The sequence below is a fragment of the Moschus berezovskii genome, chromosome 24, assembly GCF_049115385.1.
Source record: "Moschus berezovskii isolate FMDL1 chromosome 24, NW_MosBer_1.0, whole genome shotgun sequence".
NCBI lineage: Eukaryota > Metazoa > Chordata > Mammalia > Artiodactyla > Moschidae > Moschus > Moschus berezovskii.
In genome coordinates this window covers 37,546,395-37,560,513 of record NC_142483.1, presented here as the reverse complement: position 1 = coordinate 37,560,513, position 14,119 = coordinate 37,546,395, and the positions used below count along the sequence as shown (strand labels likewise).

Here is a 14,119-nt window from a genome sequence, read left to right as displayed (position 1 = left end):
GTCAAAAAGGAAGGGAATATATGTATGTATATGGCTTATTTATTTTGCTGTAAAGTAGAAACTAAAACAACATTGAAAAGCAATTATATGCCAATAAAAATTAATTCAAAAATTAGAGATATCAGAAACCTCAAATAATGATGGTGGGAATGTAAAATGGTGTAGCTGCTATGTAAAACAGTTTGCAGTTGCTCAAAAATTAAGTGACCCAGAAATCTCACTCCTAGGTGTATATCTATATCAGAAGTCTCCAAAGCCACCTAAGGTTCAACGATTTGCCAGGAAGACTAACAGGACTCAGCATACAGTAGAAATCACAGACACGATTCTTCATATCACAGTGTAAAAAGGGACGGAGGAAAACTTGCAAAATCGGCAAAGAGAAAAGGCATACAGAGTAAAAATAATGGGAAACCAGGGGCAAGCTTCCAATTTCTTCTTTCAAGTTGACTCACATAAAAGCAATTCATTTGGAATATACCTGTGAAATGTTATGTCAGGAAAAGTCATTTCAGATTCAGTCCCCAGAGTTTTTATAAGGCACCGGTGATGGAAGCAGTCTCTGTGTGCATGCGTGTGTTCTTAGTCTCTCAGCCATGTCCTGTAACCCGCTAGGCTCCTCTGTCCATGGGATTTCCCCGGCAAAAGTACTGGAGTGGGTTGCCATTTCCCTTTCCAGGGGATCTGCCCGACCCAGCAATCAAACCCACGTCTCCTGTGTCTGCTGCATTGCAGGCTGATTCTTTACCCAATGAACCACTGGGGAAACCCCATTTAAAGCAGCCTCTTCTTGGCACATATCTAATTTTCAGATTCCTAGAAACAAAGTGGATTTTCAGCACAAAACCTACTGCTTGTATAAGCAGTTGAGGAGCAGTGAGTCATTCTTCTGTTAGGTTAGGGCAAAACCTATAAAAAATCAAGCTCCCAGATGCTAGTCAAAGGTTAAACTTTTAAGCCATCCTTCCCAACACAATAGTCAGGCCCGTGACCTCTTTTCTGTGCAATACCCAAGAGAACTGTGTAGACAGTTGCATAAGTTTTACACTTTAAGATTATTAAAATGGTGAATTCTACCTCATATTAAAAAAAAAAAAAAACTTAAAAATGTTAAGAGATCTTGGAGTTAAATTTAAACAATTATCTATTTGGTATATTAAAATTAATTGGTGTGTTTAAAATGTAAAGAGGACTGCTATAAATTAAACTGTGTCCCCCACAATTCATATGAAGCCATAACTCCCAGTGTGGCTGTATTTAGAGTAAGGAAGTTATCAAGGTTAATAGGTCCCAAGACAGAGCTGATAGTATTGGTGCGCTTTTGAGAGGCGCAGAGTTTGTTTTCTCTCTTTGCCCGGAGAGGACACAGCAAGAAGGCAGCTGTCTGCAAACTAGGAAGAAAGCCATCACCAGAAACTGAATCAGCCAGTACCTTGACCATGAAATTCCCAGAATTCAGAATTATGGGAAAATAAATCTGTGTTGTTTAAACCAAGGACTGCTAACTAAGACAGAGACCATGCAATGTGCCTTATGTAAAGTATGTCACTTAATCTTTAAAACAAACCGGTATGAGAAATTCTATTCAGCTTTCCTTTTTACATAAAGTCTTTAGAAAATTAATTTGCTAAAGTAACAAGGTAGGATTTAACCAGAGGTTATCTGATATAAAAATTCCATATTCCATCATACTCTACACTCCCTCAAACTATAATGATACTGTGAAGAGATTTTCAAATTCTAAGAATATATAATCTAAAACAGACTCATGTTTTAAAATCCCCTTTGTATATATAATTTACCCCTTTATGTATGTATTTTCACCTTTCGTTTTCCTTTATTGTGTTGCTTTTCAGTAACTGCTTCCTTCAGAAACATCTACTTCCAAGTTGGGTACCTAAAAGGCAGGGCTTCATTCTTTTACTGGAAATCACCACAAAGCAACAAGGGTAATGTGAAAAGGAAGAACAAGCCCTATCACATACAAAAAGAGGAAATATATGTGGAAAATGATTCAGTTGATCCTTGAACAACCCAGGAGTTAATCCACGTAGAACTTGTAGGTGGCCCTCCATACCTGACTCCTCCACATCTGTGGATTCAACAAATAACAGACCATGCTGTGGACACAATGCGGGGTTGTGGGGAGGAGACGGTGGCGTTAGCACTGAAACAGACACATTACCATGTGTATACACACCTAGCGGGAAGTTGCTGCATAGCACAGGGAACTCAGCCTGGTACTCTGTGATGACCTCGGGGGGTATATGGGGTTGGGGTAAGGGGAGGTTTAGGAGGGAGGGGATATATGCTTACTTCTGGCTGATTCATGTCGTTGTATGGCAGAGGCCAACACATGGTAAAGCAATCATCCTCCAGTTAAAAATAAAATAAAGAAGAAAATAAACAACAAAATATCCAGATTTCGTAGCACTATAGCATTTACTGCTAAAAAACATCTGAGTAGAATGGACCTGCATAATGCAAATCTGAGTTCCTCAGTGCAGCAGAGGGCTGTTGAACCTATTGGAGTCACCTAGGAATTCACAAAGGTCCTGAAAGAACCTGATGATCTCAGACAAAGCAAGAGAGAACAGCTCTCCAACGCAAGTTGCCCAGTAACAGTAACTTGTTTGGAATACAAAGATGGTTTTGTGGACCAAAACTAAGGATACCCTGGAACTGGTAGTGTAGAAAATCTCAAAAAACACAGAAGGTGAGAATGAAAATAAAATCACACAGAAAACATATATATGCTAAAACATATATATGCCAAAAGTCATGTTTTGGCAACAGGAATGATTTTGCATTTTGAGTAGCACCATAGGTGTTGTTCTCTGTAGGCTACAGCAATATAAAAACCTAAAAAAAATACGACTTAAAGATAAAACCTGAGTCAAAGGGAGAATGCTTCCTTGTCTGTAAAGTGGTACTAGCTTTTTACAATATTGAGTAGACCATAAAGAAGTCACCCTATTCAAAGATGTGTAATATATATTTTAAAAAAGCACCCAAATATATTGAATAAATTAAAACAAAACATGAATGGAAGGGCAAGAGTAAATAGTATGTAAGTATATAAGTAAAAGTAAAAGACAAACTAAAAATGAAGGGAAGAGAAAAGTAAAAATCAGAATAGAATGGCTTAATGTATCTAATTTAAAGAAGTTGTAAAAGACTTAAATGGTTAAACCATCTTATATAAGAAAGGAATACAAGTAGAAAAATAAAAAATGAATAGTCACAAACATAAAGCATAGAAAATGAAAAGAATCCAAAGAGATTATTTGTCTCAATACTACACAAATGGACGATCTAGAGGGAAATATTTGTGTCCAAAATTAACTCTAGAAGAAACAGAAAATCTAATTAGGTCTGTTAGCTGAGTGGACAGAAAGCTGTCCAAGAACCACCAAAGAATCAGACACAGATGGATTCACAAATTCCACAGACATTTACAGTGTCCAGTGCTATTTATAAGTTCACAAGCTAATTAAGGAGATGTGCTTTCGATCTCTGGGTCGGGATGATCCCCTGGAGAAGGAAATGAAAACCTATGCCAGTATTCTTGTCTGGGAAATCCCATGTTTAGAGGAGCCTGGTGGACTACAGTCCAGGGAGTTGGACAGGTCTTAGCAACTAAACAACAACAACAAAGCTAATAAAATGAAGTTTCCACATTATTATTATATATATTGAGAAACACACACCATAATTCAACAAAAATAGCTCTCTCTTTGTCTTTCTTCTTCCTTCTCTCTCTCCTTCCTCTCCCCATATATCAATCTCTCTTCAAATTCTACTAAATTCTACTGTAATAAAATACATTTGCAGATGAGAAGAGTATGTATTCTACTTTTCTTAATTTCAAGGTTACCTTTGAAGTAACTTAAAAATAAATTCATACCATGTATGCCCTTGGGCAAAAGGGAACTTTGACTGACCTTCCTTATTTGAAATTGTATTGTATCCAGAATGTTTCAGTTTTATACATGACATGTTTAAAGTACTCCAGAAAATCCAGAATATAGATCCGATGAATGTCAGCATTTAGCAACGAACAGGGGTCTAAAGCACTGATTATCTTAAACTGAATTCTGTATTGGTGGCTCAGAGGTTAAAGCGTCTGCCTCCAATGCGTGAGACCCGGGTTCGATCCCTGGGTCGGGAAGATCCCCTGGAGAAGGAGATGGTAACCCACTCCAGTATTCTTGCCTGGAGAATCCCATGGACGGAGAAGCCTGGTAGGCTACAGTCCACGGGGTCGCAAAGAGTCGGGCACGACTGAGCGACTGAACGGAACGGAACGGAATTCTGTATAAGCAAAATCATGGCCCTCCAAGCCAAACTTCCATGAAATCCAATGCTCTGAAGAGGCCCGAGAAATGTTTAGCTGAATTTGATTTTTATTGTAATTGTTCCTTTTACTCTGAGGTCACAATTGTGTAATTTAAGAGCCATCTCTCCTTTGTCAGGGGTCTTATAATTACTTCGTTTAGGCTGTTTTATTATGTGGTACTAATTTCATCTAATTGACCAGTCACAAATTGAACAAATCAAAATTGCTCAGAACTATAGCAATTTTCTTCATGACTAAACAATTTACCATTGTCAAAGAAAAGAAAATTAAAAGGTAGATTCACAATGTTGTTTCTGCATTTTTATCTCTACTTTCTTCTACACACAAGCTAAATCTGTCACAGGGATGTAGCTACAAGAGGTGGTAAAACTCAAGAGAGAAATGGAAGAAATAACATGTATATACAGTATGATGAAGCTCAGGTGAATATTGACCTGGCATCATTTTCTAATGATATTTTATTAATTTGAACATATAAGCTTTGTCTATATGTAGGAGAAGCCTTTATGAAATCTATGAGGATTTCTCTCTAAAGTTGATGAGCACTATAATTACACCAGAATCTTTGTGTTAAAGGATGAATGTTTGAGATTTGGATTTTTGCAAGTGATCCCAAGGTTCCAGCTCACATCGTGTGATTTTGCTGAGGCACCATTTTAAACTGGGACCTTTGAGAGATCAGTAAGCAGATTCAACACTTGCTCACTTATTCAACACTTACTTATTGCCATGTGGCTACTCTAGCACCTTGACATACACAGAATAAATACAATGAATGCTGAGACTAAACTTTATTTCTTTGTAGAAAAAATTTGCCACTCCGAATAAAGTCTTGCTACCTGGTATTTGTGAATTTAGCGATTTCCATGTGTTAAAGGTCTCCTCAACCTTAATAATACATTCTAATCTTTTCATTTAAGGAGTACATTTCATAAAAGGACATGTTTTTCTCCCAATAATCTGAGTACGGTCTGTTTTCCTTCTATGTATTTATATTATTTCACCTCATCACCTCTATCAAACTTCCGACCTCAACACTGGGACTGAACATGACGCTGAGGAAGCTCTCACTTCCCTCTTTGTATTACTCTGGTCCGCCCTCTCCATGAAGACTGATCTCTACAATAGCTTTGTCTTTGGGGCTGGATACTTGTTTGACTTGACTTTGTCTTTGGACTACAGGTCCCATGCCTTTGGCAACATGGCCTTACTCCATGGCTACAGCTTTAAAGATGTTATGTTCCTCTCAAGCTTTCTGTTCCTCTGTGGCATAGCATCTAATTCCCTGGCAGTCAAACTAATGATGAAATGTCTCTACTTGGCCATTCACTATATAGAGCCTAGCCATTTCCTAAGGCTACATAGATTTGTTTGTAGAGCAGTGGAAAGAACTCAGTTTTAGGATGATAAATGTCTAGATTTAAATCTCAGTTCATCTAGTTGCCTCACTTTCTGTATAATAGTATTATTATAATACTACATTATATAATAATATGAAATTATATATAGTAACATACAATAATATTGTTTTTAATAATAGTACACTTATTCCTTGGTGTCCTTAAAAGTTGTTCCAGGACCACTCTCCACCCTGCAGCAGCCTGTCCTGGCAAATACCAAAATCTGTGGGTATTCCTACAGTCAACCGTCCACAGTGTTGGAAGCAGAACCCATGCATCACATGGCAGCCAACCAAATTATCAATGATGCATATTTTTTAAAAAATTGCCATGAGATTTAGAAAACAATCAAGTAAGAGTCTGAGCACTCTGCCTGATCTGCAGTGGTATGACTGTCTAACAGAATTTGATCTCACTATGGCAGACTAGAGCATTGCTGGACTCTCAGTAGATATACAAAAAATAATTGATTCTGGTTGCTATACATTTATTTTGTATTAAAAGTATATAGACATACATGGAAACAATCTGAATTTCCATCGACATATGAATGGAGAAAGAAGATGTGATACATATATACAATGGAATATTATTCAGCCATAAAAAGAATGAAGAAAATGCCACTTGCAGCATCATGAATGGACCTAGAGACTATCATGCTAAGTGAATTTAAGTCAGAAAGAGAACAATAAATACCATACAGTATCACTGATAGGCAAACTCTAAAATATGACATGAATGAAGTTATCCATGAAACTGTGAGAAATAGACTCACAGACATAGAGAATGGATTTGTGGTTGACAAAGGCTAGGGAGGTAGGGGAGGGATGGAGTGGGAGGTGGGGATTAGTAGATGCAAACTATTATATATCAGAACGGATAAACAACAAGGTCCTACTGTATAGCACAGGGAACTATATTCAATATTCTGTGGCAAACCATAATGGAGAGGCATGAAAAGAATGTGTATATGACTATATATATGTACGTGTATAATGTCACTTTGCTAACTTACACACTGTAGTTAGTTAAAAACTAACTAAAAACTAACACATTGTAGTTAGCTAAAAGCTAACACATTGTAAATCAACTATACATCAATAAAATAAAAATTTAAAGAAATATATAGACATAACAATAAAAAAAAAATAAAGTTTTTTAAATAACATATAAATCCACCTCAAATAGCTACTTTTGGTAAGCTTCTCTCCAGTTATTTTGTAATTCAACTATGATAATAGTTGCAATCACAATGTATGTGGAATTTTCTATCAAGCTTTTGTTCTGATGATGAGTACTTTCCATCATTCTTCAGAGCCTCCATAAACTGCATTCTAAATGGTTGTGTAATTCAGTAAATGCTGAGTGATTATTCATCTGTCATTAATAGCCAGAGCAGATCAACCATGAAGCCCTCCAATGAACTATGCTATGAATAACATATTTTAAAGTTCTTAATATAATGAAGGCAGAGTAGAGAAAAAAACAAAAACTGGTTTAGTACTTAGATGCTTGAAAATATTTGTACCCAATGCACTTAACGCTCTAACTGGCCCTAACTAGTGATAGAATTTGGGCAAGTTCTTTATTATCTTTAGTAGTCTTGGGACCCTTATTATAGAATAAGCCAGAATTTTTATTCTTTCAAAGGTTCTAATCAGTTTTATAATTTTATTATGATACGTTTATTATGGTCCCAACTCTAACACTCAGCAGTTGCATGACTGGACCAGTATCCTGGCAGATAAAGTGTGTGTTAGTTGCTCAGTCATGTTCTATTCTTTGCAACCCCATGGACTGTAGCCTGCCAGGCTCCTCTGTCCATGGAACTCTCCAGGCAAGAATACTGCAGTGGATTATCATTTCCTAGGTTACCTGCCTGACCCAGGAATCAAACCCAAGTCTCCCACATTGCAGATTCTTCACTGTCAGAGCCGCAAGGGAAGCCCCCTGGTAAAGAGGTAGGGCAGGCAGATGAAAAGGTGATACCAAGTGAGCCGTATTCTTTCTGTCATATGAATTCTCTCTGTGGTCAGCATCTCTAATCTGGACAGTGGTGCTGATTTTGCTTCCTGCAAAATCAGGAACCTCGTCATCATCAACTCCCTCCAGTTCTAGATACTCTTCCTCCCTCCTCTTACAGAAAAGTTGGGGACTCTTGACTATATGAAGCCTCATGCCCCTTGCTGAAGCTCGGCCAAACATATCAACTGCAGTGCTTGTGTGCCATTTTAATTCCTTTCATTTTTTTTTTTTTAAAGATACTGTTTCATTTATTCTCAATATATCCACAAAGTTGTGCAATCATACTGTTTAGTTTCAGAATATTTTCACCACGCCAAAAACAAACCTTGTATATATTATTAGTTTCCAACATTTAAAGTAAAAGTTCAGACTTAGAGCTCCTCTGAAAAATTTGGGATCTCTTATCACATTAGGCCAGCATTCCTTTTAGGCAGAAACTGGCTGGAACAAAACAGATGTTGATTGCTTTGTGTAGCCATGTAATCTTCCAAGTCTGGGCCACAGCTTATATGACCAACTATTATCATCTACCTGGTGAGTCTCACATTTATTCCCTTACGAGGCCTACCCAGGCATCTGGATTTGTTACCCTGTGTTACGTGTAATACTACTTTGGCTGAGGAAATCATAAAAAACTGACAATGACTTTGAAGGCCAGAGCTTCGAATAGTTCATTTAGAAAATATCAGATCACTTCAGGCTGACTGACCTTCCTGGAATTCAATCTCGGTTCCATTGGTTTCGTATTCTGCCATTCCATTGATTAAATGCACACTGCACCTGCTTGGTAAAGCTGACTCCTCTGCTTTGAAGCTTAGGGTCAAGTACATTTTCATACTCTTAAGTAAAAAAGTGAAGAGGCTGACCTTCTTTGAGAGTGCCTCTCAATAGAATGTCTAGAAGGCCTTTGCCACAAGCAAAGGGTAAAATAGAGATGTTCTATGTGTTTACTTTGCATAGTCACTCACAAAGCATTTTCCTTTGTAACAAACTTTATGAAATTGTTCATCAGAGGTGGAAATGGCCTCAATTAGATAAAAGAAATGGAGCATTTAATTAATTTGTAACAAACCCAAGGGTGGCCAGAAAAAAACAATATTTAAAATTAGTTGAAGACAGACCACAGGATTGGATGCTTTCTCCATATTAAAAAAAATGAATACAATTGACACTTTCTAACATTTGTCCTTTATCCATCTTGTAACCAAAAAAATTAATTTCCTTAGTCAGAGCAGGAAAACAAAAGACCAGGTTACAACTACACAGAGCTTTCAGGAAAAGGAAATTGCACGAGTCACGGAAACAAGAAATTCAGGGTGCAGCTGTCACTATTAAAATATAACAAAAGCCAGAATAAAACTGCCACAACAATGCACAATTAAAATTAGTCCTGACTGCTTTTTCTTTTTTTGCCTTTCCAATTACTACTTGTGTCTGGCCAAGAGAAGCAATCTGGAAACGACTTTACACATACCCCATACAAGATGCATGCCATAAAGCTACTGTATTAGCTGGAGTTCAGTGAGATCTGCAGAATGAGTAATCAAAATACCCAAATCAAAATCACTCTATACAGGAACCAGAAACCCAAATCCCTCCTATGTAAAATATGTGATTATGATTCACTGAAATGCAAGGAATTTTTTTTTTTTTATAATAGTGTAACTTACTAACTGTGGTTTAGTAACAATTTACCACCTATAACATTGGCCAAATATTACACCTGGAGCTACCAATTTTTATCAATGATTTTTCCAGAAGAAAGGTAACAATATCTACCGTTGGTGATGTTGATGTGCTGTGTTCCGTCAATGTTTGATGCTTGGCAAACCCAGAGACTGTAGCCCACCAGGCTTCTCTGTCCATGGGATTTCCCAGGCAAGAATACCGGAGTGGGTTACCATTTCCTTCCCAAATCCAGGGATCAGACCTGCACCTCTTGTGTTTCCTGCATTGGCAGGCAAATTCTTTTAGCACTGTGCCACCTGGGAAGCTCCAACAATGTCTACACAGTGATGATTAAATATATTAACATAGGGGGTTTAGCAATAACTGGGGAAACATGCCTTGTAGAATTTAAATAATTATTTTAAAATATTTTTAATATGTGAAATTGTTCATCTAATAGAACTGGACAGTGAGCTAGTCTGGAAATCTAGTGTAAGTCTTTGGCCTAACGACATACATTTGATGTAATTCCCTAGGTTGAGCCACAGCAGTTCCATCTACGTCGGCACATTACAGTAACAGGAGACCTTCACAAATTCCTGCTTCACAGGATGCACTTAACCAATCAGATCATTATATGGGGATAGGACCCAACCATCAGCATTTATTTTTTAAAGCCAATGTGTAGCCAAGGTTGCAAAATCACACCACAATATTATAAATTCAGGTCCCTTTTAAGATTAAACAAATAAACAGAAACTCTATGGATGCATTTTGTATTCCGAAAGGATGGTTATCTCTGTCAATAAAATTAGGCTTGTCTGTTATAAACGCAATATGCATTTTTGCTGGATTGTCATCCGATGTCAAGGCTATATTTGAGATGATTTGGCATAAAACACATTTCCTGTGGTCTAAGCAGAGCAAAATTAGAGGGGTGGGGTCTGTGGGACACCTGAAAAAGATATGCCACCTTTTATTTTGAAGATGCCAGTAATAACAGCAACTGGATAGTTACGGAGTCTGAGATGGACATGTACACACTGCTACATTGAAAATGGATAACCAGCAAGGACTCACTGTATAGCACATGGAACTCTGCTCAATGTTATGTGGCAGCCTGGATGGGATGGGAGTTTGGGGGAGAAAGGATACATGTGTATGTACAGCTTAGTCCCTTTGCTGTCCACCTGAAACTATCACAACATTGTTAATTGGCTATACTATAATACAAAACAAAAAGTTTAAAAAAAACAAAAGAGAATATGTACACACACTTCTGCAATGCAATATTGAGCATGAAGCCATCCATACACAACTGGATTTACATTTAAAGTCTTATTAGAACATCTTATCTCACCAACAAACATATTTATTTTCCCGACTTGTTTGCCTATTATAAAATGGTAAGATTATAATACGGAGAAAGTCCTATGATTTTCTCCTGGAGTGCACAGGTGTGTGTACGCTTATGTGCTGTCCTCATGAATACATGTGGGCGCTGACTGGGAATGAGGGAATAGACTACTCTTCTAGGAGGTACATAAAGGGCTCCTGATCTCAGCCTGTGCATGTTCACAGGATGGGACTCAGGCCACGGTACTAGCATGTGGGACTCATGCCCGTATGCTCCTTTACTAAAACTTTCCACTTCTGTCACTGACGGTGCTTGCTCACATGCTAGTGCTTCAGCACAGCAGCAGAAGACAGTGTAATTGTCAAAAATCTGGAGAGTCTGTCCTCTCTGAGAATGGTCAGAGTCTCCTAAGCAATCTTTTAATGTCTCCCTTCCAACGGTTACAACCATTTCTGGTAAATATCGTTGTTGTTCAGTAGCTAAGTCATCTCTGACATTTTTGCGGCCCCATAGACTGCACCACGTCTGGCTTCCCTGCCCTATACTGTCTCCTGGAGTTTGCTCAAATTCATGTCCATTGAGTCAGTGATGCTATCGAACCATCTCATCTTCTGCTGCCCCTTTCTCCTTTTGCCTTCAACTGGGTTGGCTGAAAAGTTTATTTGAATTTTTCCATAACATCTGAATAAACTTTTTGACCAAATATGTATTACTTTGTAAGTCGTATTTGGTTATAAATGATTACCTTCTGTTGGAAACTCCTTTCCTTCTTGAAAGATCCATCATATTATCAACAAATGAAGATATTTTGTCATCATTATTTTGATTTTTAAAGTATGTAGTGAAGACCAGAATGACTATATATTTCAACTTCATGTCACTAGATTTCATTTATAAGTAACTATGAGACAAACTCATTGAAACTATGAAATATAAAACAATATAAGACAATCTTAAGGATAATGTAGACATCAATCAGCACTCTAGCCTGAGGCCAATTTGTTAAGTTCTCATTTTGCTTCCTCAGTTTCTAGAAGAACCAAGAGGAGAATAGGCTGGCATTATATAAAACAAACTGCTTTCTTTTTCTACCATATTTCAAAATGACTATGTAGTAAGTCAAATAAAAATATCAAATTTATTGAATTATTTCCATACCTATTTGCTTAAATTATGTCCATGGTAATTAATTTTAATTTGAGCACATGAAATCCAGTCAGATTTACGAAAATTGAAACATATTATAACTTACTTAAAAGCATCAAACAATATTAAATTATAAAAGGATATAGTAACAAAAATCTATAAACTTTCTTCTCCACCACTGTCAAAGAAGAAGCTTCTGGTGTGATGGCACAGGGGTCTTTCAACTGGGAAACTTGATTCCCAGTTCTGTCCTGGCAGACCTGGTTCTGCTATTGACTAGTTGAGAATTTTTACATGTCTATTGGTGTTGCCTCTTTGGAATTAAGAGGGTTAAATGACATTATCACTGAAGAGTTTTTGAGCTTAATTTTCTGTGATTTTAAGGAAAAATAAAACAATATTTATCAAATGGTAGGTGAATTTTTAGCTTATTTTATAACTAGTTACATTCTCACATTCACACATTCACATTATATACAATCTAGTCCTTCCCTATTTCAATGATTCTTCCAGGCACTTTGGAAATACTAACTCGTTTTAATTTTATTATAACCTAGTAAGTTATCTTTCACAGTTGAGGAAACTGAGGCACAAAGAGGTTAAGGGATTTGCCTAAGATAATATCAGGAGAGGTGGGATTTGAATCTAGGCAGTTTGGTTCTGGAGACAATACGGTCTTTCATTTCATCTCCCAACATTTTATGAAAAATTTCAAACATGCCAAGAAGTTGAAAGATTGTACATGGACACCCATCTACCCATGGATAGGCTATACTCACCTAAGACTATAGGAGTCCTCTTTTGCAATGGCAAGTGAAATTGAATAACAACAGGTAGATCACTTGAGTGTAAACTACTGCAGTTTCATGTACAATGAAATCTTCCCACCCACCTCCCCAAAATAAAAATAAGGTCTTATGTGAAGACATGAGGCCTGATCATCTTCCTTGCAGAATGAACTGCAAATGCTGACTTCACAGTCAAACAATAACAACACTGTACACCAACACAATCACTTCACCAGGCTGACTTATATTTCACAGAATCATATCAATTAAATAAACATCTGCAGACATCACTTCTCCTAAGAAATCACATTGTTATTTTTTCAGCAATGACTATGGAGTATTGTCTCAGTGACAGATATCAAGACGTCACTGATCATAATAGCAGACATAAAGCAGAGAGTTTATTAGCAAAAAATGACACCCGTTGGGTTTCCCTATTATATAAAGCATACTTTTAAAGTGGACTTCCATAGTCATTTGGCTATTTTACTAGATTAATAGACATCTCATCTCCACCAATGGAGAAGAAAATGGCAACTCATGCCAGTGTTCTTGTCTGGGCAATCCCAAGGACAGAGGAGCCTGGTGGGCTACCGTCCCTGGGCTCACAGAAGGGTCTGACTGGGTTTGGACAGAAGCTAGAAAATGAGCACAACTCCATCAAAGTAGATGAAAAGTTTACACTTAATGATTTATATAGCCAATATATTGCTGAAGTTGGAGACTTTCTTTATAACTTAGATTTAATATAGCCCAATCCAGCGCTCCAGTGATCTCTGATCCCATCATCACTCATATAGTCTTTAGGATATGACTTGAAATGGTTTAAGGAAATGAAAAGCACCTAGTCTTCTTAAGGCTTAAACTTCAGCTATCATAATCTATCTTCCCGACCCAAGGATCAAACCCAGATCTCCCCATCTGGGCTTTCCTGATAATTCAGTTGGTAAAGAATTTCTCCGTGATGCAGGAGACCCTGGTTTGAGTCCTGGGTCGGGAAGATCCCCTGGAGAAGGGATAGGCTACCCACTCTAGTATTCTTGGGCTTCCCTTGTGGATCAGATGGTAAAGAATCCGCCTGTAGTGCGGGAGACCTGGGTTCGATCTCTGGCTTGGGAATATCCCCTGGAGAAAGGAAAGGATACCTACTCCAGTATTCTGGCCTAGAGAAGTCCATGGGGTCGCAAAACCTCAGACACAACTGAGAGACTTTCACTTTCTTTATCGTCTGAGCCACCAGGGAAGCTATCTTTACCTAGAGCCAAGTTTAATAAAATATAGTACATATTAAAGTCTTTCATTCAACATCTCTCGTTTCGTTTTCTCTACATGTTCCTGCCTTATAAAAATGCATTTTAACATCATTCTGATTGTA

General features: G+C 37.5%; 1 protein-coding gene across 2 annotated transcripts in view; it reads right to left on the bottom strand.

Annotated features, from left to right (window-relative positions):
• The window catches only part of CNTN4 (contactin 4), a 1,054,581-nt gene that overhangs the window by 396,746 nt on the left and 643,716 nt on the right, over positions 1 to 14,119 (bottom strand). The gene's annotated exons all lie outside the window — the stretch shown is intronic.